Source organism: Boleophthalmus pectinirostris, unplaced genomic scaffold (assembly GCF_026225935.1).
Source record: "Boleophthalmus pectinirostris isolate CB_2022bp ecotype Guang Dong unplaced genomic scaffold, ASM2622593v1 HiC_scaffold_7, whole genome shotgun sequence".
Classification (NCBI taxonomy): Eukaryota; Metazoa; Chordata; class Actinopteri; order Gobiiformes; family Gobiidae; genus Boleophthalmus; species Boleophthalmus pectinirostris.
Window position 1 is genome coordinate 23,376,544 of NW_026571473.1, and position 6,604 is coordinate 23,383,147.

Here is a 6,604-nt window from a genome sequence, read left to right on the forward strand (position 1 = left end):
TGAGATTTAAGCTATGTTAGAATGTTGTTACCTCATCGAAAACATACCCTGTGTTTTGTGTTGTGTTTCATTCACACACATTCATGTTTGAGTAATCCCTTGTTATTAGTCTGTGCACACCTCCAAAGCTCAAAATGTTCTGTTCCACCTTGACTTTTTACCTTTTATTCCTTAGGGATTGGCAATTCCAGAGCTAAAATTATCCAAATGATTCTAGTGCTGGGGAATGGAGTTTAAAAACACAGTGGAGCACTTCCTCTGTTGCTTATTTAAGAGAAAAACTAAGCCTAAATATGCAGGGTTTGTATGTTAAACATGTACATAAAACAAAACACAACTCCAGGTATGTTTTTGATGAGGTAAACAACTATAACATATTGCTTTAATACTGGATAGCAGTGATACATTTATTCTATGTAAATCTTAATTGATAATTTATATTGAATCAACCGTAATGATCAGTTAGGTTGGTTATTTAACTCAAAAGTGTTTGGGTTTTTTTTTGTTTGTTTTGTATTTGGCAACTCAAAAAATGATAATTAATAGAGGACAGGATTAAAAGAGCATAGGCAAAAGGAAAACATAACTGATCAAAATTATAAAATATTTTCTTGCACAAATACAAAGTGAAGGCATAAAATTGGTCAAAGAAGAAACAAATCAGACACATCTAGATAAATTTATATTGTCTTTTCGATTGCTGCATCAGTTTTTAGACTTTGGTGATTGGGCATCTTGGGGGTTTATGGGCTTAAAGAAGACGAAAACATGAAAACAACACTTAAATTAATAACCTAGTTCCGGTAATTCTATTTTAATTAACTGGTACTTTCAAATCAACTGGTTCAGGATACAGTAGTAATTATTATACCCTTGAGTTTGTAATATGGGTTGAGTCATGGTTTTTCGTCATTGCCCGTCCTTCACCTGCTTCAAACGGGATCTCCCTGTTAATTAACCTGTGCATAATTACATTGGTCCTCGTCATTCATGTGCTAAGCCCTCTTTCACTGCTGATTGGCCGGATGTGTATTAAATCTCCTTAAAATTATTCCAGCATTAGTCTAAGCTGATTTATTATGCAACTGTAAGTGATTTGACACAGCCCTAGTTCAGTGGTTAATAGGCGGGTCTGGCCATGTTTTTCTTGTGGACATTTATTTGAAAACATTACAGTGAAAAACCACAGGAGGCTTGGACTTCTCTTGAGCTTCTGTGAAATCACCCACGCACTTTCAGAGAACCATAGACCCCCAAGAAAGAAGAGTTACGGGAAGTACAAACAGTCAATACACAATAGTGAAGATGATACAATAGTGTGGCTACTGAGAAAAGTGAGTGGATGGAAGATTGATACATTTCATAGACTTGACTTATTACTGTGTATCAAGATATGAGGTAGACATGTTCAAGCAAGTACAGCTTTTCACATTTCATATGGGTTGCCAGTTTCAATGCTGAAATTCATTTGGTTTAAACCTCAAAAAAAACTCTCTGATCTGAATGTTTATTAACTAAAGTCCCACACTTCACTATTAATCAGTGATCAGTGCTAAGTAGGGATGTAACAATATCCAAATCTCTCGGTACAATGTTTTCACAATATCCATCTCACGGTAAGATATTTATTGCGATATTTTGTGGAGGTTAACAACTGTTAGCATGCTACTTTTTCCTCTTAAAATACCTTGACAAGACTTAATCCAAAGAAATACGACTTTAAAGTGCTTAGAACTGTTTTTTCTTCATGTAGTCTGCACTGAAATGGAGCAAAGGATCATGGTCTATGTAGTTCCCTCTGTATTTTTTTTTAGTTTTGTTGCACCATAGCACTTAATTTAAGCAAAGAGACTTGTAATTCGATATATTGTGATGGTCCATGATATTATTGTGAGAACTTTGACAATACAATATCACGATATTTCAGTTATTGTTACATCCCTAGTGCTAGTGCAACCTTTGTAGCTCAATGAGTGAATTCTGGAGGTTTTCAACTTTTCTGTATACTGAGAAAAACTTGTATGTGTCTGCAGGTTTAGGCACTGGCTACCAAGGTTCAGTTGTGAATGACTGTAATACTTTTTTAAAATGGCAAGTGAGCAGACTTCATACAGTTGCTTTAAAGGTCCTATATTACGCTATTTTCTGATCTATGTTATAACGTTTTTTTCCTTAAAAAAACATGTCCAAGAAACAAGTTTTGTTTTATTTTGTTCACACGTTTAACACACAAACTCTGCATATTTTGGTTCTTCTCTCAAACAGAAAACACTCTTTTAACACTTTTTAAGCACACCTTCACTAGAATCATTTGGATAATTTCAGCTCTGAAATTTCAATCTGTACTTCACCACAGGTAAAAGGGGCTGTTAACTTGAAAACTGCCACTTCATGACATCACAAGATGGAACAGAATATTTTGAGCTTTGGAGATGTAGACAGACTAGTAATGAAGGATGACTCAAACATGTGTGAATGAAACAAAACACAAAACCAAGTGTTTTTGATGAGGTAACAACATGGCTTAAAGCTCAAAGGCCTTTAAAAGTAAATATACATCAGTGACTATAAACTTCAGGAGTACATGTCATGAAAATAACATTAAATTCTTATGTGGCCAGAACACTTGAATGGAAAATATTTTTTTTATTGACCTACTTCGTGCAGTTTGAATGACTGGCTCAAGGTGCAAGTTGAGTCACAACATAAATAAATAAATAAATAAATAAAAATCCTGTAAAACCAAAATGAAGGACACATTTGTGTTCCTTTTTAGAGATGAATTTGCTTAAATATCATAATATTGTCAAAATCTTAAACCCAGTCCCTTTTTTCTCACATCAACATTGCTGAGCACTCTTTTCCATTCATTCATTCTGAAATCTTAGTCACAGCTATTTTTGCAACAACGCAAACCCAAACATCACGCTGTTCCTTGGTAATTATCCCTGTGGCTCAAACTAAAACCAAAATAGATGTAAATTCCTGTGATGCAGTCAACTAACACAGAAACCCATTAGGTCAGTGGACAGGTCCTGTGCTGTGTTACTGCCACACTGCCTTGTATAGCTGCTCATAAAACTGGCTCAATGAATGTCCCGGCTGCCTGCACAGTGAAATCATATCTACTCCAGATTAAAGTGTTGTTACTGTTGCCTAACTTAGTTACAGATTGACCATACTTATCCATGGATTTCAGAATGATGAAAAGTTAGGGCTGTTACCTTAGCAATTAACAATTCAAAACTGAGTATATGTCTTGAAAAGATAACTGCTCTCAAAATATAACAGAAAGCTGAAAGCCATGAGTAGGGTCAGGCTGGTTGTTATTATGTAGACTTAGACTTAGACAAATTTTACTGACCCACAAGGGAAATTATTTAGACACAGTAGCTTACAGCATTATAATAACAAATGAGAAAAGAGAAATGGTATAATATGTTTTAAATAATTACCAGAAATAACAAAAGACTGATGTAAAATAAGGTGTACAAGTAAAAATAACAAATATTGCAATTTGGGTGACCATCTCAAACTGTAGAAACAGAGTTGTTGATTGTGGTGGGACATAGATAGCCAGGCTGGTGCCACCTCGTGCCTCCGCTCAATTTCATTTCTCTCTAGCGACTAGGTCAGGAATCGGAATACACTAGACCGGGGTGGGCAAACTTTCTGGCTCGCGGGCCACATAGGGTCCTGAAGTTTGACTGAAGGGCCGGACAGAAGACAGGACATAACGTGTTAAGAGCTCAGATTCATTACATTCTTATTCACATTTATCTAGGACTTCAGAGGCGCGCTACACGCTTCATCACTACTGTGAAAGATTCAGTACATACAAACCTGTTCAGACCACTGCACATCACGAGTGAATATATATCGCGAGTTCGCTGTTTCCGAATATGACTGGTAGCTCTAAAATAAAGCTCACGCCATTCAAACACAGATAAACTGTGAGTGTGGTAAAACCTGACTACAAAATATTGTACACATTAATAATCACAACTCACAGTCCATACATGTCTTTGACTGATTTATACCATCTCAAAATGGAAGCAGTGCAGTCTTATATCTTAAGCACCAACTACTTCACTCATGGTCCGAATAACTCCTGTAAGAACACTTTCCCATAAAGCATTGCGGACAACATAATACGCCGCAACTCAATGTATATATAGTGCGCCATCTACTGGGAAACGCTGGAAATGCATGACAAATAAAACATCAACAAGGTTTATTATTGTAATTTATTCCAGTTCGGCGGGCCGGATTAAAAGGTTTAAAGGGCCGCATACGGCCCCCGGGCCGTAGTTTGCCCAGCCCTGCACTAGACGGTTTGTAAGAACCCCAGAAGTGCGAGTTCGGACACCAGCCAATCAGTGAAGACTCATACATTCTGTGTTGGCAACAATTCCCGAGATCGAGGATTTAAAGCCAGAACAAAGAGAATGTTTGATGAATTTTATCAAGGGGAAAGATGTTATTGCCCTTCTTCCAACAGGATTTGGGAATATACCAGCTTAATATACCAGTTATCCCCATTAGAGGCGCATTACATATGTCACGACCATAGCAGTGACTGGTTAAATAAAAGAAAACTACCCGCCTACCGTCAAGCGAATTAATTCTAACGCTGTGAGGTCAGACAGTTTCTATGAACTGAAACCGGCTGATGAATCAGGCTAGGACATGTAGGAATGAGCTCCGGAAATTGAAGCTCTTAGATAATACTTATAAATAACTGCAGTAACAACATCTGATTTTCAGTTTTTTATCAATCATAACACAGAGAGAGACTGAAATAGGAATACAGCAAACTTATTACAACCCTGAAAGCCATTACAACCAAAAGACCTTGATATAATGCAAGGAAAATATATATGGTTTTATGTTTTCTATATAAAGTTCACTTTTTATGCAATTCATATAGCATCAATGAAAAAGTGGGATATTGTCTAAAAATAAAGGACAAAGGACCAGGGTGCAGAACGATCAAAAGAGGGACACATTCTAGAAAAAAAATCCTGCCATATATACTGTAAGTAGTATTCCAGTACATTTCCACATATGACAAGTACTGCACTTTTAAATTCCATGGTAAGTGAAATCGGCCTCTCAAGAATGTTTTCTCACCATTGCTGGGAAAATCACTATTAACTGAAAAATATCATGGCAAGGTAGCTGATCATGACCATAAAAGTCAGAGGTGCACAAGCTTACTTCTTCTCCCTGAGCAGGCCCAACACAGTTATTTTTGGGTCCTAACTTAACAGCCCAGATTGTGGAGACTCAGTTCTGGTATCCGTTTTATGAGTTTTTGAATATGAATTATATTATTACATATACATTGTAGTTCTGCAGTGGGTGTAGGCTGTAGATAGCTGGGTGTGGAGGGTGATCTTATTTAGTTGCTGGTGGTGGTTCGATTTGTAATTGGCTGTTTTCAGTTGTGTAACAGTTTTCTTTGTGGTAATCTTGTTTCTTTTGCACTTGTAGCATGTCTCCTTCACCCCAACTTTAGGGTCGAGCCTAACCGCTGCAGTGGCATCTTCATCTCTTCCATATCAATCAACTTTAACTTTGTTTGCTTTGTTATTAAAGTTTACCTGTAGACCCTGTAAGTGTTACAATATCTCATTCAAGCTCGTCTGGAGAAGTAAATCACCACAGTGCTGTTTTAAATCCTCACAGGACCTGAGCCTCTCCTTTGCACAAGCTGCTTGGTAGATAACTTGAATTTAGTATTGTTAAGATATCCTGTGTCATTAGATTTTTAAAATTATTATTATTAACTTTTAATTTTTATTAACTCTGATGAGTGATTATTATTAAAGTTCATATCCCATGATTGGAAGAAACTCACCAAAGCAGATGGCGTATTACATTCATATCACATCACGTTTGTGCAGTAATCATATTTGAGAGAGACACCTTGACAGTGAATTTGTCAGATTAGCTGGTTATGCTGCAGAAATGGAGAAAATGTAACAACAGAAATAACCATGGGTGTGCTCACACTGTAGAAATGAAAGATGTCAAAATTTCTGATGGAGGGAAGGGGCCTATAACTACAGGAGATCTGATTAAGGAATCAATATAAAAAATTATTAATCACAGAGTGAAATCATTATTCAAGCCTGTTCACTTGATCCTCTAATGACTATTTTGCTTTCAATACAAAAATGCTTTGATTTCTTTAGGATGAAAGTGCAATACTTAAGGGACCCGTTATTTGGTGTATGTTATCATGCTGTTTTCTCTTCAAATCATACTTGGACTTGTGTTTTGTTTCATTTACACCTGTTTAACACATAGATGTTTTGTCTCAAAACTGAAAACACTCCACTCTGTTCCACCTTGTGATGTCATGTGGTAATACAGGAAGTGCTCCCCTTTGTTTTTAAACTCCATACACTTTCACTAGAATCATTTGAATGATTTCAGCTCTGGAATTGCCGATCTCTAATTAGCAAAAGGGAAAAGGTAGCTGTTAGAAAAAGGCAGCTGTAGAAAAAACTACTTCATGACATCACGTGCTGGAAAAGAGCATTTTGAGATGTAGACAACTCAGGGTTATTCAAACATGTGTGAATGAAACAAACCA